This window comes from Xenopus laevis, chromosome 2S, assembly GCF_017654675.1.
Source record: "Xenopus laevis strain J_2021 chromosome 2S, Xenopus_laevis_v10.1, whole genome shotgun sequence".
NCBI lineage: Eukaryota > Metazoa > Chordata > Amphibia > Anura > Pipidae > Xenopus > Xenopus laevis.
The window spans coordinates 117,466,305-117,491,200 of NC_054374.1; positions in this window are offsets into that span (position 1 = coordinate 117,466,305).

Here is a 24,896-nt window from a genome sequence, read left to right on the forward strand (position 1 = left end):
TAATACAACTCAACAATCTTGAACTGTTTTCATAATCATTTAATCAATAGAAATATAAATACAAACTGGCTGCACCATATAGTGTCTGTTTGAAAGATGCACAAATAAAGTACAGAAACTGCCCATATATATTACGTATAGCCCACAATTGCTGAAAATAAAGGACAATAACCTTTTTGATGCAGCATTATAAATGGGTATATGCTCAAGGGCGAAACAGCATTGAAGGCTAAATGGAAGATAAGACAGTATGAAAATGCGGCTGTTACCCAGAACCAAAAGTCAAAATGTCTTCAAAAAAATGATCTGATCTGTTATTCGCTATGTATGAAATTCATTTTAAAATGACAAATGTACCAATGTAAGAATGCCAATTTGGGCATCATTAGGATAAGGCTGATGAAAAGGGAATGCAATTACACTTAAAATCTTAATCATCATCATTTTTAAAATAACGCATTTTTAAAATAAGGCGTTATTCTTTAAGCACAAGTGTGATGTGTTCAGTTCAGAACAGGAGACAAGACACACCGGGTGGCACCGAGTGCAACTATACTGAGGTTCAAGGAGCACCTTTTAGTAGTTATAATAAATAGGATTTTCTTCATACGACCGGGGAAATTTGTGTAAACTGCAACTGCACTTATGGTCATAAATGACCCATAATCTGTTTCCCAGATACAATATTATTTTCCCATACTCACTCATCAGGCTTGCTGGACACACAATTAATTTCCCTGCAAGGCTGGAACTAGGTTTAGACAGAATAAATACCTGCCTAGGGTGCAACAATGGGGGGGGGGGCTGGGCAGGTACCGTTTAAACTGTCGTCTGCCTACCCCAGTCCATTCTCCCTGATCATGCCTGAAGCCTGCTCGCTTGCTCCCCCATGCACGGTCAACATCATAGCTCAGGCGCATGCATGTTCTCATGAGCACACTGGTAGAGTTTAGGTGGCCAACCAGGTTGCCTGGGGCACCCAGTCGGCTTGGTTCGATTCTGTTTCCCTGTATTAAAACACTGGCGGTAGAGCCAGGAGATATGTAACAAAGAAATCTAAAAAGTCCAATTTTGATATCTTCAAATGGGTCTCTATGCTGACTTACATACATCTCCACAGACCTACACATATGTTAATACAAAACTGTGGCATGGAACAGGGGACTGCTTTTATGGATCATATGGCCAATTGATGAATAAAATAGGAATGGCTGCCTTTCAGGTGTAGGTAACAGTAAAATTGTGCCTCTGTTCTGATCTTCAAGTACATAAACTTCCAGCAGAGTATCAGACCCTCAAGGGCCCTACCACCACAGAAATTTTGCAATATTTGAATTTTTTAGCCTACATCATGCATTCCCAACTTAAACTGCACACTGCAGTAAAATATATGCAGGTTTTCCAGTGTTTAGACTATTGGGACACTTTATTCATTGCTTTTAGCAAGTCATTTCTAATTACTTGTAAACTGTTTGTAAGAATTAGGATTGAGTCATTTCCTCTGTTTGCTTGAGTGATTTGTTCTATATATATCTATTTGGAAAACACCACTGTCTTGCAGGAAAGTACATGGAAAACTGCAAGATGGGTGTTGCAGAGGGATACTTGGCTCAGGTAGGGTTAATATTCCCTCTCAGCCAGGTAATTAAGTGGCAGCTGAGAGAGGATCTACCTGACAATGTAAAAGGGCTGTGTGAGCATAGCTGAAGGCTCTCCAGGGAAGTAAGGGGCTGTGAGAGACAGAGCTGGGCAGAAGGAGATTTGTGGCCAGCAAGAGCTTGGAGCCTAAATCCCTGTGGGGAAAGAAAGAGAAAAGGACTGGCAGAGGCTAGCGAGTCCCAGGAGGGTAAGCCAGCAGGGCTGAGTGTGAAGCCCAAATACTTCAAAGTGCAAGAGGGTGAGAGTTTCCCTTGATGGTGAGCGACCAGAGGGGGGAAAACCCTGAATGTTTTGTAGTGTATTTACTGAGCTGTACCCTGCATGTTCTACAGTGAAGTTGAACTGTAACCTGAACATTTTTCTGTTGCCTTTTTGTTGGGAATGTCCAGTGCTTAATAAACCTGTGTTTTTGTCCAAAACCTTGGTGCCCCTGTCTCTAAGCTCCAAAATCCTACGCTACCTGCCTACCAAATGCTAATTACCCCAAAAAGTGCATGTGCATGGCAGAGGCATGTCACACTATATATATATATATATATATATATATATATATATATATATATATATATATATATATATATATATATATATATATATTGTTAGTTAGATGAAAAAAACGCACCAAACAGGGCTTAGTATAAAGTCCAAATATCAAAATTTATTTTCACCATTTCGGCTCCATAGCTTGAGCCGTCTTCAGGAATAAAAGTGTTGTGTAGAAACATACAGATTTAAATCCTCCAAATCCAACCAAAAAGTGGAGTGACGTGTGTAATTGGATAGTGCACAGGTACCTGCCCCCATCTTGACATATCAGTTGCCCTCTCAATAAACAGTAAAAACCATTAGAGTCCGTGTGATATATATATATATATATATATATATATATATATATATATATATATATATATATATATATATATATATATATATATATATATGTCAAACATTAGTATCGTGTTAATCCCCGAACATTAGTAGTAATGACCAACCTGTTGCCATATAAAAAAATACTAAAAAGGTTAAAAAACACCATCGTGTACCCCCAACGTTCCCTCTCAAGGGAAGTCGGGCTGTAGCCGTACACTTGGCTGTATGAGATATGTTAAGCGCATACCTTAGTCCTTGTCGCCTCTATCACATATATGGAAAGTGTAGGGAATGAGCAGTACTGTTGTTTGCCGTGTCTGTACCTTCACATTCTAACCTGTTGCATACCAGAGTGTCCAAAGCTAGCGGTGCCCGCACCCCATTGGTCAGCATCGATAATACCCGCATCTTAATGGTCATGCTGCAACTTGTCAAATATTAACCCTTACTGGGTTGTTTAATTCACATGGTGCCCGAACTGCTTAGCGAGTCTCGCACCCAAGGCGGAGACCGGCTAGCTAGTTATTCGGCGCCTCTGTTCAATTGTGCAACTGTGCCGAATTATCTGGATCCGTCTATTGGTTAAGCCCGTTGTGGCATGTAGTCCCACTATTGTGTTATTATTGTGCGGGTATTTGGTGCATGAGTCTTGGCATACAGTAGTTCCATAGCAGACTCTATCAGTATCTCCAGGTTGCTTAATGTTTTTCTCTCTCCACAGATACTGCCACACACAATCCGAACTCTGCAAGAGGCCCGTAACCCATTGTGCGCCAGATGTTCATAACAGCCACAAGTGTCATAGAGCCTGAAGAAAGATCAGATAGGAAAGGATAGGGATTAATGTTATAAAACTGTAAACAAAACAGATACCTAAAGGGATATCAAAAAAAAAAAAAAAAAAAGAGGAACGTGTGGATGTAGATTCTCAACGGATTCAGGAACAAACAGGAATTGTAAATTCCCTTTTTTTGAAATTAAAGGAAACAAGTTTCATTATCTGACTACTGTACATATTCATAATGAATGTATCCCTATAGGAACATTTCTACATAAATGTAAATAAATGTATCCGTGTAAATACTTAAATCATAAAGATAGCAGACAAAGTTACAATATTATATCCATTGGCTGTCTGTAACAACATGAGAGTTATATAGTTACAACTATTATATCCTGAGCAATAAACTTCAATTCAACAATAAAGACTCGATCTTCTGTCTTTTCAAACTTGACCGGTTAGAAGAAATGACATTTTTCCAGAAAAAAAATCAAACAAACGGAGATATTGGAAGGGTCTCATTCAGTCCTTTTGGAGCCAAAACGTCCAGTTTGTAGATCCACCTGGATTCTTTCTGTAACAATAATAGATCACCGACACCGCTAGCTTTGGACACTCTGGTATGCAACAGGTTAGAATGTGAAGGTACAGACACGGCAAACAACAGTACTGCTCATTCCCTACACTTTCCATATATGTGATAGAGGCGACAAGGACTAAGGTATGCGCTTAACATATGTCATACAGCCAAGTGTACGGCTACAGCCCGACTTCCCTTGAGAGGGAACGTTGGGGGTACACAATGGTTTTTTTTTTTTGGTTTTTTTTTTTATCCTGACAATTTTTATTAGTTTTCAACAATACAATCATTATATGGTATATAATGGTTCAAAACATTGCATACTCATAACATTAGCCAAAATAATATACACACAATTAAACAAACAAACAAACAGAAAAAAAAAAATAATAATAAAGGGTAAGGGTAGTGTAACCTGTATTATATCTGCATGACTCTCAGGGTAATTACAATTCATACAATATATATAAGCTGTAAATAAACTAGATATTGACCTTAAACACAATGTGTTTTTTTAACCTTTTTAGTATTTTTTTTTTATATGGCAACAGGTTGGTCTTTACTACTAATGTTCGGGGATTAACCCGATACTACTATTTTACACATAATGTTTGACATATATATATCACGGACTCTAATGGATTTCACTGTTTATTGAGAGGGCAACTGATATGTCACGATGGGGGCAGGTACCTGTGCACTATCCAATTACACATGTCACTCCACTTTTTGGCAGGCTTTGGGTGATTTAAATCTGTATGTTTGTACACAACACTTTTATTCCTGAAGAAGGCTCAAGCTATGGAGCCGAAACGTTGACATTTTTTTTTGATATTTGGACTTTATACTAAGCACTAAGGTGCAGTTTTTTCGTCTAACTAACAGTGTCATTGCTTTAAACCAGCACACAGGCATTGGATATTTTACAGTGTGCACCAGCCACAAACTGTCTATATATATATATATATATATATATATATATATATATATATATATATATATATATTATATATTGTCTAGCAAATATTTTTATATACAGTTTGTGTACACAAAAAATCCTGTAATTTTTTTATATATATATATATATATATATATATATATATATATATATATATATATATATAATATACATACATACAAAAATGGTTAGACTCCTCATACATTCTCATGCATTACATATATTTACAAAGCCAGCATAGACAATTGTGTTGGTAGACCACCCACCGCATGATGACATTTCAGATAAAGTAACTAAAAATAGACTGGATTCAAGGAAATGAATTTCAAATCTGCTTAAGATGATAGTTATTAAAGTCAGGTGTACAGTTCAGACAATTTGAGTTTGTTTATCTGCTTGCAGAAAGAAGAAAGGGAATACGTGTATTCGCTTTTCAAATTCCTATGGTTTAGAGCAGAGGAGTTCATGTAATATTCATCTTAAATCATAAATCTCTTCTATGAAAACAGAGAACCACTTTAGCAGAGGTACATATAAAGTTGATAATAAAAGGTTGAATGTATCTGTAACTAGAAAAGTCCCTTTCCTGTTAGCCTGCTCTAAAATAGAAATGTTGTCTGGCTGTTGAATAGATTTTGCAATAGCACAGGCAGCATGTATTATTCTATTAACCCATAGCAGTCATGTATCAGTCAACTTTTACTTGTGTGGTGCTTTTAGATAATGAAACAAATTGTGATTATATGATCAGTCCACATCATTATTCACAAAGACAAGGTTAATGACATGAGCTCATCCCATTCTTTAGCTGAAACACCATTTTCTCCTCTCCTTAACTGTAGGTATTAGATATCAATTTTGCTTTGGTTAGGTATAATAAACAACTGTTTGAGTGCTTGAGTTGGCAAGTTACCTTTTGGCTAGTAAATATTGATAAAGTGTTCATAAAAGTATATTAAGTGTAATATGTTGTATATTACTACAGTAACTGGCTTTGTATATGTCATTAAATGAGTGTTCTACATCACTGTTTGTGTACAAATTTTTCAGTTCTCATAGACACCTTGACGATCCAAAAATCTAACCGCATTTGCCTCACTTAAAGATCTAAATTACAAGGTTAATGTTTGCAATTTAAAAAAACTTTTCCTCTGCACTATGTTGAAAATGTTGTATTCCCAACAATCCCTTAAATTAGTCCAGTATTTTTTTTGTAGTGGGGCACTTATAACAATTTCATGTTTGGGAGATTATTATAAACAGATGAGGGCATAAAAAAGGTCTGTGGAGACCCCCGGGAATGCGGGGTGCAATAATCTCTCTTGCACATCTGGACTGTAGCCGGACAGCCTTAGCTTGTAATAAATATTACCTAAAATTAACCTTAAAAAGCTGCAAACATAAAATATGTCTGTCTGGAACATCTGGGACGCACCAGAAGACCTGATTCAGAGGGCCGCCTCTATACTCAATGCCCTAAAATCCTGGGGCATAGACCTTACGGGTTGCTGCATGTGTGTTTACATCAAGAATTTGCATCCCCAGGTTATCATCTTGGACTTCATTAGAATAGTGTGATCAACTGGAAAGTTCTACTTATGTAGGCTCCTAAAGGCCCCCTATATCCCCAAAATGGAAAGTTTGGTACATGTATAGAAAATCCTCAAAATGCTCAGTATGTTTAAAGATTACCCTTTTAACAGCCCTTGACATTTATGGCATATTACCAATACGATGGGCACTATCTCCAGTCTGTTTTCCTCAGCAACTCCCTCTATATGCCAGAAGTGGCATCTACTGGTGAATTCCCAATAAAATACTATATACCATGTGAGAAATCTCTACCTCTAATTTCAGAAGGATGTTTCTGTTCTTCAGCAGTAGCATATAATATCAACAGTGTTTCTATACATTGGTATTCTCTGTGTATTGTGTGACTTCTGAAGGTAATTAAAGAACTTACTACTTCTCCTACAATATAAGAAGTGCGTTGATTCTATTTCCACAAATAAAACACAGAACAGGAAAATAATATAGGTAGCAGTAATGTGTCATTATATGAAATAGAAAACAGCTGTTTTCTCAGATGGAACAGATCAAAGTCTAGCAGGTATAGGATGAGCGTGACTATGATTATCAATTCCAGTTTGTGCTACATGGCAAATTAGTGGTTAATGCACATGCATTTAATGGCAAAAGATAATTCTTTGCAATGCCATGTCTAGGAAGAATTACAGCCATATCGTTATGCAATGCATTTTTAGCTTTGATTATTTCATGTTTAATGAGATCAGTGCAAGAGTCCCTTCTACAGAAAATGAACTCCTTTTGAAACTTGACAGGATTTCTTTTACAGTGTTCGCTCAAAGGCTGGAATTCTGAAATCTCTGAACACTTTAATCTACCAATGGTACTAATGTTTTTTTCAAAAGCCTCCTAAAGTAGGTTAGAGCTCCCCATCCACCCTTTCTCCCAGATGCCTTCAGTGCAGGTTTTGTGGTTTATTTGTAGTAGCATAGGGAATATATATAATATATTATATGTGGTCTAATTGTAAAAAATGTAATTATATTGTTATATGTGGTCTGTCAGCAGCATCTGCATTGTTTTTGCTATGTTTTCCAAGAAATGTAATTATCTATATTCTACATATTGGTATTTTCAGATCATCAGACTCTGAAATGATCAGAAGTAAGCATTAGTGATGGGCGAATTTCTCCCGAAAATTTTCCGCAAAATTCGCGAAACGGCGAAAAATTCGCAAGAAAAATCTTGAAATCTGAAAGTTTGCAAAAAAATCATGCAATTCGAATGTTTTCACTAAAAAAATTAGCAATTCAAACGTTTTCACAAAAAATTCAAGCAATTCCAACGTTTTCACGAAAAAACATTGAGTAATTAGAACATTTTCACTAAAATCAAGCAATTTGAACATTTTCACAAAAAAAATTCAAGCAATTCGAACGTTTTCATAAAAAAAATCGAGCAATTTGAACGTATACACTAAAAAATTGAGCAATTCCAAAGTTTTCATGAAAAAAATCAAGTAATTCGAAAATCGGAAATTGACGCCAGCGAATTTTCACCGGTGAATTGTTGCGGGAGATTCACGAATTTATTCGACCATCACTAGTAAGCACACCTCTGCCTCCTGTCGGTCATTTAGTTGTAGTTGCCCCATGAAATGGGGACTAATAGCTGCCGGGTTCCATGTTAATGTACCTCCGTACCATAAAGCTTCACATATTTCTGTGAAATTATTTTTACATTAAGGCACTATACTGTATGTTCCAGTAATGGTATGTTGAAAATTATGTTATTTCCTTTGAGTTGTGCAAGAATAGAATCAGACTTCATCAATTTGCAACATCATGAATTTTAATCTTATAAAGGAAAGTTCATTCCAGATGTCTATGAAACAGATTGCCAATCAGGGAAATGACAGACGACTGCTGTATAGCATTTTGTGAAGTTCAACTGTGATCAGAATCCATGCCCCATTGGAATGATGTATCATCTCTGTACAGCAATGTAGAATATGTCAGTGCTATATGAATATAGAACAAATGCCTAGGTTAATATGTCAGTGTGTATCGTACATAGAACGATACGTAGATCTTGCAGTTCCTCCGATCAAAATTTCATTGACTTTAAATTGGTAATAGGTGTTTTTTTTGTAATAATTTCTATCTTGTTTTCCTTAAAGGACAACTGAGTTATCACAAAAAGATTAAGTTAGAAATAATGTTCATTATGCTTAAAGAAACAGTAACACCAAAAGTGTATCTGCTGAGTATCCTGTGCCTTTTCTCCTTTTTCAGCTTTGAATGGCTGCCCCCATGGCTACACATTAAGTTGTTTATATAAACTTGTAAATGGATTAGTGGAAGAGTTTATATGCCGAGAACTTCCCACACCAGTCAGTTGAACTGAAGAAGCTGCTCGGATGAGTAGTGAAACGTCTTCATTGATTACTCATCAAGTCCAGTTGTTTTTAGATTGACCTATACTAGATATTTATATAAACTATTGTAGCGTTTCTGCAACAAACACACCAGTTGTACCAATGCCACACAATCAGTACATTAGGGGGGTAGGGTTTGTTTGTCTTTAAGCTAACCATGCCAACATACTGCCAGTGAACATAGAGTGCTCTATAGAGCTAAGCATACACCTCTGTTCTACAACAGTCAAGCATTTAAGACCATACAATCAGTTCAATTTGATAGACCCTATTTCAGCCAAAGAGATACAATTTTTTAAATTAAAAGCAATCCTATTACATGTCTGAAATAATTTTAGAAGCAGCTGCATTGTGCAGCCCCCTGTCTATCCTTGGTAACCGAAAACAGCCTAACAGCAATTAGCTATAATCAGTCTAGTGCAAGATGATGAATACAAGGAAAATTGTAATTGGTTGCTATGGGTTACCACAGATGAGCAATTGCTTATAAGACTGCAAGTAAGATGATCCCTATCAATGTCTGCTCATTGCCGAGGTCCAATGAACACCACTATTTCACTCTCATTCAGCTGGAACTCCCAGCATCACCTCAGTTATATGAAGCAGAAGAATTGAAATTGAGTCAATAAGGTTTCCTTCTCCACTTTTCCCTTATCTTCTTTCACATGCAAGTGCAGATGATAGCATATAAAAGTTTTGGACTATAGGTAAGGGGCCAATTCATTAACGTCGAGTGAAGGAATAGAAGAAAAAAAAAGGCTTGGCTAAATTTTTTGGTCGAAGAATAATCCTTCGATCGTTGGATTAAAATCCTTCGAATCGTTCGAATCGAAGGATTTAATCGTTTGATCGATCGTTCGATCAAAGTATTTGCGCAAAATCCTTCGACTTCGATATTTGAAGTCGAAGGATTTTCATTCCCAGTCGAATATCGAGGGTTAATTAACCCTCGATATTCGACCCTTGAGGAATTTGCCCCTTAGTGTTTCTTTTTATCTACATATTTTTATTAACAAAACAATTAGGGGCAGATGTATGAAGGGTCGAATATCGAGGGTTAATTAACCCTCGATATTCGACTAGGAACTAAAATTGTTCGACTTCGAATATCGAAGTCGAACGATTTAGCGCAAATCCTGCGATCGAACGATCGAAGGATTATTCCTTCGATCGAACGATTAAATCCTTCGAATCGAACGATTCGAAGGATTTTAATCCAACGATCGAAGGAATATCCTTCGATCAAAAAATCTCAGGCAAGCCTATGGGGACCTTCCCCATAGGCTAAAATTGACTTCGGTAGCTTTTAGCTGCCGAATTAGGGGGTCGAAGTTTTTCTTAAAGAGACAGTACTTCGACTATCGAATGGTCGAATAGTCGAACGATTTTTAGTTCGAATCGTTCGATTCAAAGTCGAAGTAGTAGTCGAAGGTCGAAGTAGCCCATTCGATGGTCGAAGTAGCCCAAAAAACACTTCGAAATTCAACGTTTTTTTAATTCGAATCCTTCACTCGAGCTTTGTAAATGTGCCCCTTAGGGGGTTATCTACTAAAATCAGATTTTTTCTCATTATTTTATTAAAACAACTTTCACCAAACTCCCATCCACAATTTTACCTTATTTATCAATAAAATAATTCCAAAATTTTGGTGCTGGAAAAAACTTGAGATGACGCCTGAAAACTCAGATTTTGTTCAGATTATCATCATCATTCATTTTTATATTGCCAACAAGATACGCAGTGCTTTAGATTATTGAACGAAAACCACGCATTATTTGGATTATTGCACGAAACCCAATGCAGATCATGATATCGTCCAGTTGTAAAAGGGACATCTGCTATTGACTTGCAGGTTTGAGATGGAGTATTTTCGGATTTGGACTTTTAGCAGCCTCGGGATATAATAAATCTCGAAAAATTTGTGGGTTTTTTCCACAAGAAATTTGTGTTTTCCCCATAAAAACTCTGACCAGAAAAATTCAGACTTTAGCAAATAACCCCCTAAAGTCAAATCCTCATTAGTCTGAAGAGAGAAACAATCAATCTTTGCTACCCATCTATTCCCACTAATACCTATTTCAATGGCAATGGCCTGATAGTGATGACCTGAAGAAGGCAGGGCATGAGTAAAATGTTCTTCTTTTGAAACAACTCTGAGAAAGGCTGCTGAAAACAGTTTCAGGCAGTGATCTCCAACCAGTAGCTTGTGAGCAACAATTTGCTCTCCAACTCCAACTTGGATGTTGCTCACAGTGGCCTCAAAGCAGGTGCTTATTTTTGAATTCCAGGCTTGGAGGCACGTTTTGGTTGTATAAAAAACAGTTGCACTGCCAAACAGAGCCTCAATGTATGTTGATAATCCACATAGAGGCTACTAAATGGCCACTCACAGCCCTTATTTGGCACCCAGGAACATTTTTCATGCTAGTGTTGCTCCCCAACTCCTTTTACTTCTGAATGTTGCTCATGGGTTCTAAAGGTTGGGGATCCCTGGGTTAGTTATGGATTATGGAGCCCTGCTGTGAATGAGATCTAGCTAAAGAGAGGTTAAATCTAAAGTTTATATGTTGTAGGATCAAGTGATATTGAGATCATGGAGTAAGAAGCTAATCGATTAAATATTAGTTAGGTTCATGTCGACTGAGTAATCCACTATCTTGGAAAAGAGAAATATTTGGAATGGTAGTCTACTTTAGAAATCTATATACATATTTTTATTTTATGTTTTCTTTTAAACAATTTGATTGTCAGTTTATATTTTGTTATTGCATTACCAATTCAAAACAGGGATATTTCCATTTCTGTTCAGCTGCATCACTTTCAAGCTGCCTGTTTTAAATTTGTTTCAATTGGTATCAAGTTATTTGATTATATAGCAATACTGTGAAAAAGAGTGATACATATTTTTCTTTGAAAAATATGCCCCCATACCCACACTAACATGATTATATTGTTGAGAAAAAGCGGGGAGGCCACTCCGACCAAATCGACACAGTTTTTTCCCCCCTTTTTTATCAATACATTTTCCTGAAAATTTCCTGTGCGGAAAAAAACCCAGACAAAATCTTGAAAAAAATTAATAGCACAAATTTTTCAGATTTTCCACGAAAACCACAACCACACCTAAGCACTTTTTTTCAGGGTGCCGGAGGGGGCCGCCCCCTATATATACCTTGAATAAAATGTGAAATTTGAATATATCCATATTGCTAATGGGGCATTTAATGACATGATAATATAAAGTCATATATTCGAAAAAGGTTTTTCGAACCCCAACGTCCTTGGAAAGAAGGGGAGAGACCAGGGGGAAACTGTGGATTGGCTAGGATTGATTGGGGAGCCTGTCAAGGGTGTCCTTCCACAGCAGCATTCACAGATCTTAAGGGTGAATTAAGTCGCCTGTGGAATGTTAGGTAGGAGCTTAACTGGTTTGGGAGTTTGCCAAAGGACAGTAGTTGAGTATATTGGGCTAGGGAGAGTGATCCAATAAATGCCCATCTAGTTGTTGGGGCATAGGTGGTCCATCCCAATACCTGGAGTTGTTGCGTTGCTTCCTAGTACCTGTGGATATTTGGTACAGCTAACTCACCTTGAGATCTGCTCATTGTCTTTACCCAAACTTTGGACTTTGCCCAAATATATTTTTTGGATGTTCTGCAGGGTAGCTCTTGGTACCATTATGGGCAAGGTCTCAAACAGGTAGAGCAGTTTAGGGAGGATTGACAACTTTACAGCTGTTATCCTACCTAACCAGGATATGGTATACATGCTCCACTTCTCTAGAAGCAAGGCAATGGATTGTAAGAGTATAATTGTGTCTATAGAGCTGGAGATATGATTTTGTAAGCTGAACACTGAGGTAGCGTAAGGAACAGTCCTTCAATTTATAGTTAAATTTGGTTTTCAGTGTTTCCCGTATTTGGCAGGGAATGTTTAGAGCTAAGGCCTCAGATTTTTGAAGGTTCAATTTATATCCTGAATGGTTACCATATTGAGTTAGTAATTTATGCAGATTCAGTAAAGAGACCATAGGGTTGGTGATGGATAGGAGGACATCATCGGCAAACAAGGCAACATAGAACTCATTGTTCCCCAGGCTAGATCTTGTAATGTCCCTACATTCACTGATGGATGTGGCCAATGGCTCTATACTGAGGGCAAAGAGAAGGAGGGAAAGCGGGCAGCCCTGCCTGGTTCCGTTTGAGATTGAGATGGGCTGGTTAGAGGCCCCTGGTAGTTTAAAGGGGTTGTGTAGAAGTAGAGTATAGTGCCCTTATAGCTGTCAGGAAAGGGCCTTCAAACCCCATTGTTTATAGTAAGTTAAACATGAAGTGCCAGTCTAAGCGATCAAACGTTTTCTCTGTGTCTAAGCTGAGTATGAGCGTGGAGGTTTTGGGTTCTTTGCTTATCTACAAAATTATCTAAGTGCAGCTGCTCAGTGTTCTGGGCTCTCTGCCAAAAGACAATTACATTGGAAACATTGTACCTTTTTCTGGCTGTTCAGTGCAGGAGATCAAAGAGAAAGTCGGGACATTTCAATAACAAAATCCTGGGACTGCGGGATGAGCTTTAAAAACCGGGACTGTCCCATGAAAAATGTGACAGTTGGAAGGTATGCATTATCTGGTTGCATGTGCATCATCAAACCATGAAAGTCATCCAGGACTGATCCCAAATAGGCAGAACAAAGAAACATTCATTGAGTTTCATATTGGATTATTGTTTTTTTGTTTTTTTTTTAATTTGTTTAACTCAATTATTTATATACAATAGGGTGCACAAATAACCATGCTGCTAGGTGGCGTGCAGCTTCCATGGTTCCTTCTATTCTGATTATAATGAACATAATCTTCACAGACAACTAAAGACAGAAGCATAGAGGTGCAAGCAAGTTTTCACCTCACAAGCTGTTGAGTGGTGCAACAGAGAGCATCTGTAGGCCCTTTACAAAGTTCCTGATTAAGGGCCTAAGTCTGCTGCAACTTGCACCTGATGCTTCAAGAATGACACCTCAGCAGCATAGTGACCTGCTATAGGGGATTGTGCAATTATTGCGCCTAGCACTGTGTGTGTGTACTGTTGAGCCCTAAATGAGCCCCAAATTCTCAGCAATCTTTTGTTTTCAAAGTTGGTGGTTTGAAACTATAAACTGCAGACTCAGAAATGCATAGACATTATTATTTTTCTAAATCTCTTTTATTGGCTAGAAACATGCATGCCAAAGCTACAAATGCATTCACATGAAAGAAGATAAGCTATATAAACAGTTATTCATGCTAAGGCATCATATTCAACATGAAATAGGGACAGGGTTAAGGTAACTTTATTATAAAACTAATATCAAAATCAAAATAAATAACTGTGATTCCTCATAATACTCATTCACCACATTAATGTACAGTGTGTTGTCAAAAAAAGCACCATGCTATAAAAAATGTATGGTATTAGGCTGGAGGAGGCTGTATTTATTAACAAGTCCTTCCCCCATTCTGAATACAGTCACTGGCAGTGGGGCAGGGTGCAAAGTAGGGATGCACCGAATCTACTACTTTGGGTTCGGCCGAACACCCAAAATCCTTTGCAATAGATTCAGCCGAATACCAAACCGAATCTGAATCATAATTTGCATATGCAAATTAGGGGTGGGAAGGGGAAAAATATTTTACTTCCTTGTTTTGTGACAAAAAGTCACACAATGTCCCTCCCCGCCCCTAATTTGCAAATGCATTTTTTTCGATTCCGTTGAATCCGAATGCTGCTGAAAAGGCTGAATCCTGGCCGAATCTCGAACCGAATCCTGGATTCGGTGCATCCCTAGTGCTAAGTGTGAAAAACATGACAATTTGTGTCTATTTTTCTTATTTTTTTCATTATGCACCATGTCCCAGTGTTAGTAAGTATGCCATTAAATCTTTAACAGTTTTAGAAACTAGTTGAATGTAGATAGTTACGTTCTTAGGGAACAGCGTGAATCCAGATAACCCTTTTGAAGTCGTTAAATGTCTGAAACTGGAATTGTATTTTATTGCATCATTTACTTTTGCCCCTATATGTTCTGTGTATATATTTAAAAACCCAATCTAATGTATTTTGACATGTCACCACAATGATTTGTAGATCACAGAGGAGAATGAACTGTATGGGAGATATGACTAAACTATTCTTTCTCTGCATTGTAATGCATTAAAATCCAGGGGCATACTGGCAAAAATGACTTTGTTTGTAGTGCTTAATAATAATTGATGGGAAATGGACAGCACATAGAACTGCATGACTTTCATTGTAGAATCATTTTGCCTACATAAAAAGGGCAAAGAGAGCATTGTGATAAATTCAACATTACATTTTTAATAAATAAATAATTTAATAATAAAAAATAATTGGTATATTCTGTCCTGTTGCTTATTATTTATTTTATGTCCTCCTTAAATAGCACCCTAACTGCATTTGTTCTGCTAGTCTCCCTGTGCAGTTTTTTAGCAGTGGGAAATGGAGTAAGAAAACAATATTTATTTCTCTGTTTCAAACTCATGAATTTCTTTCTGTGGTTTCAGTCCAGATTTCAGTGGTTTCAGTCCAGATTTCAGTTTGGTCCAAAGTAAAGCACTCAATTTCATATTGTTTTCTACTAACCAAGGTAAAGGATACAGTAAGTGACAGCATGCACAGTCAGGACTAAGGCTCTAAGCTGTCAAAGGGCAAACACACTAATATATTTGACCTAAAAATCTGACTCCAACTCCTAGATGAAGAGAGACAGAATCCTGAGGGGATACTGTTCTGAATAGGGTGAGTGAATTTTTTCTCCTGGTACAGTTTTGCTGTGAAGTTAGTTGTGGCACCAGTGGTGACAGTTTATACCAATTGGGGCTAGAATTTTGTCATGTGGTTGGTTTCACTGGAAAAAACAAATTTCAGATGTTTTTAGCTGCCCTTGCATTCCACATGAACCATTTGGGATGGGAGACCTCCCCAGAGCTCCTCTTTCTATCTAAGGAGCTGTCTACATGTTTCCATGAAGAAATTGGCAAGATGGGAACCTTTTTGTTCCTATGAAGAACAGTTATAGTATAGTACAAATGAACTTTAACTAATAATGCAGGACAATGTAGTTGCAATTACAGAGCTAAAAACAAGGTGTAACTGCAATGTCATTTTTGTCTTTCTATTGACGTCAATGCATTTCAGCTACATTTTATGGATTTGCAAAATGTTTGGGTAAGGTGCCACAGGTTTGCTCATCACTAATACTGAAGATGAACTTCATTATTTCAGAAATTAGAGTTTTTTAATTACTTGAAATTTCAAACTGAATTTTCATTTTTGCTCTAGCTCAGGCATTCAAAGGCCTCACTAATACTAATACTGGGGTCAAAAGCCAGCAAAAATATCACGGTTATTGATTAAATATATCTGCATTCCCTGAACCAAAACTAACAATCAGTCGATTTGTTCTGTGTGTCTGTGTTCTGCTGTTTATAAAATATTTATATTACATGGTAAATCCAAACTTCTCCAGCTAGAGGAAGCAAGACGTCAAGACGGTTTGTAAACACAGCTATTACAGATTACTGACCCGTATGTAGTTCTTCATTTGAATGGGGACAGAAATGTGTTTTTGAGACAGCTGGTTACAAAGAAATCACTCCGCTCTTAGGGTTTGCACTTTTGGTACTGCAGCTGCGCCCATAGGACCAAATACTATAGCTTTGTACAGGTATAAGATCCATTATCCAGAAACGTGTTATCCAGAATGCTCCAAATTACAGGAAGGCCACCTCCCATAGACTCCATTTAGAGTACCTTGCACTTCATCCCAACTGATGATATAATAATTCCTATTGGAGGTAAAACAGTCCTATTGGGTTTACTTAATGTTTACATTAATATGTTAGGTATAGAGATCCAGATTTATAGAAAGTCAAGTGCCATTCAGTCAGTGTGACAATAATGAGCCAAGCAGTTAACTTGCAAATGTTACCTGCTGATTGGTTGCTATGTGTTACTAGACCAATAACAAACTTTGCATATTCTTATTACATAAGAATGTACCTATTTTTTTTATATCCTTGCAATTGAAGAGTAAGGTATCTTGCCACTGCTCTCGCTGTTACTGTCTGAAGAAAAACAAAGTTGTAACACATACTTTATCGCTGCTTCTTTTAGCCAGCAACAGTCACTGCCATATGATCTTGTGTTTATCTACATCCTGTCGGTGGCACAACCAGGGCTATATTTTGGTCATAGAGGCAATCAAGGGCCACCTCCTTAAAGTTACATAGGCCCTAGAGTGCCTATGTGGTAAATGCTCCCACGGGCACGACTACATACTTAAAGGGAAACTAAAGTCTAAAATAGAATGATGCAAGAAATGCTGTATTTTGTATACTAAACATAAACATGAACTTACTGCACCAGAAGCCTATTTAAGCAGATGATTAATGCTTTCAAAGTTGGCCACAGGGGGTCACCATCTTGTAACTTTGTTAAAGGGGTTGTTAACCTTTGAGCTAACTTTTAGTATAATGTAGAGAGTGATACTGAATGCTGAGATCATTTGCAATTAGTTTTCATTTTTGGTGGTTTTTGAATTATTTAGTTTTTTATCCAGTTTTCAATTGCAGCACTCTGGTTGCTAGGGTCTAAATTACTCTAGCAACCATGCATTGATTTGAATAAGAGACTGGATTATCAATAGGAGAGGACCTGAATAGAAAGACGAGTAACTGAGTAATGAGCAATTACAATAACTGTGTAGCCTTACAGAGCATTTGTTTTTAGATGGGGTCAGTGAAAAGCTGGAAAGACGCAGAAGAAGAAGGCAAATAATTCAAAAAACTATATAAAAACAAAATAATGAAGACAAATTAAAAAGTTGCTTAGAATTAGCCATTATAACTTACTAAAAGTTAACTTAAAGGTGAACCACCCCTTTAAACATATTTGCAAGACCAAGACCATGCACATGCTCAGTGTAGTCTTGGCTGCTGCTTAGGGATCATCAGAAATTATCAAAACAGCACAAGTCAAATAATCTCTGTCATAGAAGCAGATACAGCAAGACTGGGTCATGTGCTGTCATGTAATCTAATGTGGATTTTATAGTTTTCTCCAACTCTCCAGAACCAGTGGCTGCATCAAAAAAAATCCTCCAACTAGAATCCCAGTTTATAAGTTTAAACATGGCTCCATGATCTTTGTCCCTGCAGCTGGAGTTGGAAACATTAAAAAAAGATGTAATGGCAAAAATAAAATACCATTTTTACTTTATTAACTGAAAAAGAAACATATCCCCAATATTCTTCAGTACAAAATCTGTACAGTTTTTATAAGAAACCTGACTGTATGCAGTGAAATTCCCCCTTCATTTACTTGCTCTGACTGCAGCAGATATGAATCTCTACATGGTTGCCAGTTGTCCTATAAGGAAACAAACAAAGCTGCTTGAGTTCTGGAAAGTCCCTCCCCCATGCCATCTGAAAGTATGATGCTTTCCCTGCAGAGTAGTTAGGGACCGTCTCAAGTTTCCTATCCTTAGCAGTCAGAGCAAGTAAACGAAGGGAGAATTTCACTGCATAAAGTCAGGTTTCTTGTAAGAATGGTAGACATTTTTTAATTGAAGTATATTGAAGATAGATTTCATTTTCATGAAAGTAAGTAAAAATGGGATATTATTTTTTGCCTTTACATCATCTTTAACTCCTGGTTTAAGTAAGATCCGGCTCATACAAAATATAATGCTGTGTTTTTGCTCCAGTCTTATGCCTGATGCCTTATTGATCCCCTTGACAGCTCTCCATTAAGGGTGATTTCTATTCACTTTCTGTACAATGCAACTAAGGCAAAGGGGATGTAAGGGACACCAGAAAGGTCAATGATGATTGCTGCGGTTATCACTAATGAATATCCTCAGAATGAGGGGTATCCTTATTTTTTTAGGTCATAACCACAAAGTATTTTTAATTCAGAAACAAGCCACCCACCTCCAATAAGTCGTACAGTCTTGCTAGACTTTGTTTATACAAACATTTCAGAATTTGTCATTTACCTAAAATATGTGTAATGCTTTGAGCTATATTATTTACATAGAAATCTACATAAACATATCAAACGTCACTTTTGCCTTAGCAAAACATGAACCAGTAAGTGCTATTGTTGTTTTTTCATGTGAGGGCTGATATTCATTGTAACCATAGATACAGAGAACTAATGATAGCTGTTATATTGATACATCTTGTTAGAAAAGGCCAAAGTTTAATGAAGCAAAGCAAATCAGTAGCTATTAACGATAACCTGATTCAAAGGCTATGTAACTTAATTTATGCTAACTAATAAATGCAAAGTTATTCTGTAATTATTGTATCTAAAGGTAAGTTAACAATTTGCCAGTCGTTGTTATTCTTTTGCCGCTTTCTCAAATGGTCTCAAAAGGGAATTCTTACAGCACTTAGACATTTCTTCAGGTGGAGAGACCTAATTATCTCTTAGTTGAAATCTGCAACAGACCTCTACAAAACTGGAATTATCATTGGGTTGTTACACTTACTGATGGGCTCAGTGCTGCTACATCTTATCACATAAATGGAGAAAAGTAGTATAGTATAATTTCAGAAAAGCCATTAGATGATGCTAGCATAACACATTGTATAAGTCTTACTACACCCATCTATTATATTTGTTGGGTGCATTTTGAGCATGTAAATTTCATCAGTATTTGACTCATAACATTTTATGACATGTATTGTTTTGGAAGATATAGACATATTTATAATTTTGTTGTACTCAACTAAACCATATGAACTACGGTCCTACATATGGTAATTTTTTCAGAGACTCAAGCTGAAGGCCAGTTATGGTGCGTATAGTGATGGGTGAATCTGTGGCTTATGATTTTTACTGGAGGACCAAACCTTGGGAGACTGTTCTGGCTATTAAAACTGGCCATACACTATAAGATCTGCTTATTTGGCAAAACTGACAAACGAGCGTCTCTTTCCCAGAAATGCCCACCAACGGCAGAGCTTTATTCTGAATGTTCAGCCTTAGGGTTGAACGACCAGATTACAACTAGGACCAATGGACTCCAATGGGTCAATCGCCTGAAAAAAAACTCTACTTAGGAAAGTTTAGAGCCAATCATAGTTGCGAGAGCAGAGTAATCGGTACACTGGTCGTCAAAATCCATGGAGGGAGTAATAATAGAAAACACAATGGAAAAACATGTTGCAGGTGAGATAAATTGAGAAGGAAGTTAGAAAGAGAAACTTATAGAGGATGCATAAAGACCTGGGAGAGTGATGAAAAATTGTAGACTTTCCCTGTTTCCGCATTTCCGCAAAATATATGTTCTGTTTCTTAAATTTTACTATGTGATGTTTTATTGTGACTTCTTCGTTGATAATTTGATATGTAAATGACTTGTAAATTCCTGAAAATGAAAGAAAGAAAAGTTGTCAATTGCCCAAAGGAATGAAGCTAGAAGTTGCAAAGCAAAAGGGAAATGTAAGAAGCGTTTACAATGTTTAGTTGTGGATCATCTCCAGAAATATTGGTGGGAAATATTGGTGATGACGGTCACCCCCTATATTACTGCCAGTACATCGGTACATTCTTTTCTGTATTTAGTTAAGTAAAATGACCTATCCTTTAAAATGGCACATCTTTGTTAATACAGTATACAAGAAACCATAAATATGGCTAACTTTCTTTCTGAAACTGAATATCCAGTTTTATGAAATTTCTCTAAAAATTCGCCTATTTTAAATTTTCAGATAGATAAGTCATATTTACACCATGAACTTGTACCTCAACAAGTTCCAGAGAAAATGTCATGCCTCTCAAGTACAAGTGAACACAGATCTGTGAAATTCCCTTTGCTAAACTGTAACCAGCTGATTTTCACCTTTAATTAAACATGCCTCAATGTGTAAGCAAGACAATCGGTGTCAGCATTAAGGTCAGTAAATAGATTACATAGGGTGATGTTTTCCATGTCACCATGAAATTAAGATGTTTACATACAGTAAACCAGAATCAGTCTAATTTTAAACCGGCAACCAAAGGTTCATGTTATAAAGCCATAAGTAAGAACCAGTAGTATAATATTATTGAGTGAACATTATTACTGTCAGGGCCTTGGGGCTTTTGGAGTTGGGACCAAGGAGGAAGCATTATACAGAAAGACCAATTCATAGTAATCAAATGGTTTAGAAAGTTCATACCCTGGCAAAAGATCAAGACTGGCCGCAAATCAAGAGAAGTCAAGAGTCAAAGTAAGAAGGTCAGGGACCAGTCAATAAAGAATTATAGAGCACCCAGGAACACTCAGAAGGAGAACCTACATCCAGGCATTGAACCCTGGTCTCCGCCGTCCTTTTATTTAACATTTTTGGAGTGAAATGTGGTGCGATCATTCCACACGCCACCACGATGCAGCAGCCATCCTGACGAAGTGGAGTGCTCCACAACGGAGCACTCCTGACAATTATGAGCAAATTTTGTCTTAATGGGTCCTGCATGACTACAAACATAACCTTTTTCATGGGATTTAATTCAAGTTCCATATTAAATAAATTCTATACTTGACAATTCTATAATAAAAAAAGCAGCCTATTTAAAGTATGTCTTAAGTCTTTATATAATTTGACTGTAGGTGAACTTTAGAGTGAGCGTTAGAAAGAATAGTTGCTACAAAGCAATGAAATGCGACACTGCCCAGCTGCCACAGCGACTGAGCCAGCCACACTCACAACTGCCAAGAGGCTCTCCAGGCTCAGTAAACTTTCATTCCAGAACACAAGTTGTGTTTAAAGTACTAAACAGATGTTGAAAAAAATACATAATTTCAACCAAATGATGACTTAAAGGTACACTAACCTTAAAGAGATACACCAGAAATCAAATCTTTTGTTTACATCTATCATAAATGTATAATTTTGCCATAAAAGTATTTGCCTAATGCTAAAGCAATTTTGTTTCATCACTCTTCTGTATCTGGCATTTCCTCTTCTAAATCACATTGACACCATTGGCTTTGGCATTTCTCTGTGCTGCTATGCAAAAGACCAATACATCATGCTTTCAGTTCTTCCCCTATTGCTTCTTGATAAGCTTTATTAGATCAAATCAATAATCTTGTCAGAAAAACAAAAGCAATATATGATTAAATGAAAATCTAGCTCCAAATCTCTGATGCCAGTGATCCGGATGTACAGTACATTTTTGCTGCTTTATAAGTATATACTAAACTCAATCAATCAGTCCTGTTTAAGCCATACACAAAGCTTTGTGAGCCATTGTCTGACTGACTCATGTTCTATCTCTGCTGAAAATCCATTTGTATTCATGCCTGTCATAAATTAAAGCAAAAACAAATTTTCTGGTCCCATCAACCATTTCACTTGTAGCTCAAAAACTGACATATGATTTATCCTCTACTGCTATTATTGTTTGATCTGCCCTTCTTGTTCTCTATTTCTGTACTGCTACTTCAATCCATATTTGGGATTAATAGTGACTGTATTAATGAGTTTGGTATAATATAGGGTCACAACAGAGAGAATACATGGCCTTTTACATTACATGTGACTTGTTCCTTGTTTTTAAATACTGCATTTAAAGGGGTTTAAATTGATTTGCTCTGCAGATAAACCCTGTCCCATAGACACTACCTTACAGGATTGGCCCACTCAAAAAAACATATTTCGAACAAAGCTCCTAAATAAAGGGGTTGTACATTTGTAGCATCCAGCATCTCTAAATGTGAATAGTATCTAAACATAGCACAGCTAAATGGTGTGTTTTAATGCTCATGTTCCATAAATTAGACCTTAAAAAATTACGGTCAGTTTACCCTTTGCTGATGAAAATGATTACATAACGGTTGTACAATATACTTTCACTGAGTTTGTTCTTTGATTTCAGCAGTGCTCCTCAAAGCCATCTTGTGGGAACATATAAAAAGCCAGAACTGAAATACAGCTTTGTGTGGAAGCACACAAGTTAATCAAAGTATTTGGGCTCCAGATTGCAATTTTACTGTTCACCTACAAGATTATCTGTAAATTCTATCCCACAAAGGCCTCTCTGAAGACTAGTGTGCAGTGCATTCAAGTAACATTCATCAGACCTTGCAAACCCTACTGACACCTATTTCATGTCCTGGTCTACATTTTTCTTCACTTCTTAACATTAAACACCCTGGTTCAATTATTGTCCCTGGCAACATATTTTGCTTTGTGGCATTGTATTATATGCTATTTCAAATAAAAATGAATCACATGTGCCGTATATCATTGATCTATATTTGGACTTGGGCTTTGTCATCCTTGGCCATTATATTATATTGAGTCATAGCTCAGCTGAACACTTAAATGACAGGTTGACAAAGTGTTTAATCGTTGGCATATTGCTTGATTAACAAATGGCAATTTGTTTGCATCTTGAATATAATGCTAACAAATAATTTTGATGAAATGTCAAGCAAAGAACCAACTGCTTTCAGATGAATACGTCAATTTGCTTCAGACCTAAAACAAACATAAGCTAGCTGCCAAATGTTTGTGATATATCGAATTTTCCTGGTCCTGCATCTGAGCAGTAATAACTAAACCTTCTATCTTTCAGATGAACTTATGAAGTACTTCTATTATGTATACAATAGGACCACAAAGATTTGAGAAGATTGAATTTATGTATATACACAGGGCACACATTTTTAGAGAAGCCCAGCTTTGGCAACTATAATGGCAACGTAATAGATAGCAACAGAGAGGTCACCTGCATCGAGCGCATATACTGTACATACAGAAGAGCTTGAAGCATGTTGGAAGTAAGTACAATTCATGTACAACAACTGTATACATATTTGTGCGACCTCAACTGTAAATGAGCCATTTCTATCTAGAGTACATATGCAGAATAAGAAGTCCATGTGTTGAGGGAAATCCACACTCAGATGTATTTTGTGAATACTGTTCTCTCTACTTAGTGTTTATTAATTACTAAAAAAAAAATGTTCACAGGTTAAAATTTATCAGCTTCACAAATAATGGTACACTTAGTTCAAAGAACAGATTCATTTATTTTCATATCCATAGAATTAGGTCATACACGAAAATTCCCTTTGAACAGAACTGATCGTTGCATATACATAGACAACTTCTCATTATTTAGATCCCAAAAAGGATTTTTATCTGATGGCATACATATAGTCATTTTCACTGTATTATTTCATTTTAACAGGATGAATATTTGTTTAACAGATATGTCCACACCAAAAGGTGACCCCAAAATTTAGTATGATTTTGAAAGAAAATTCCGCTCAAGTTTTCCCATTAACACTCCCTTGTTCTCAGCTATTGCTTGACATCTTATGACATTGGGTCTTCTCGTGATACGGGTTCTTTGCAGAGCAATATTCTAGGTGTTAAATGCTCTTGCGCTAGACTAACTATAACTACAGAGGAAGCAAACCCTACAATTGCAGGGGGGTAGGTAACAGGGGAGCCCGGACTGTGGGGTCTTTACATCAGAGGGGCGATTTTTATTATACCACTGATATTCTGATTTTCACAATTACCGCTCCTGAGAGATGATACTCCCACATGGATACTAGCTCCTCTAGCTACGACTCTGAGCAGACAAATGCAGTCAATGTAGATATCACTCTGTCTTCAGCACCATCAGCATCAAGGAAGACAAGACCCTGATTATATCACACCACCATCAAGTCCGGTATAAGGACCGCAAATCCTATTTCTTAACATGGATCAGCAATTTGCTTCTACATAGTATACAGATATGGGCAGTGGCAGAACTACCGGGGGAGCAGGGGGTGCGATTGGGCCAGGGCCCGCACCCCCTCAGGGCCCCCCGGCAGCTCGTGCACTGGCGATTTCCGCTTGCAGCAGCCGATATCTGGCCAGATTATCTTGTATGGGGGGGGCAGGGGCCCGGCTGCACGTCCCACACGGGGGCCCACCCCCCTCCAGTTACTTTACTGGATATGGGACCTTTTATCCACAATGCTTTCCAGATAAGCCTTTTTGGAATTTTGATCTTAATACTATATTTGGTATAATA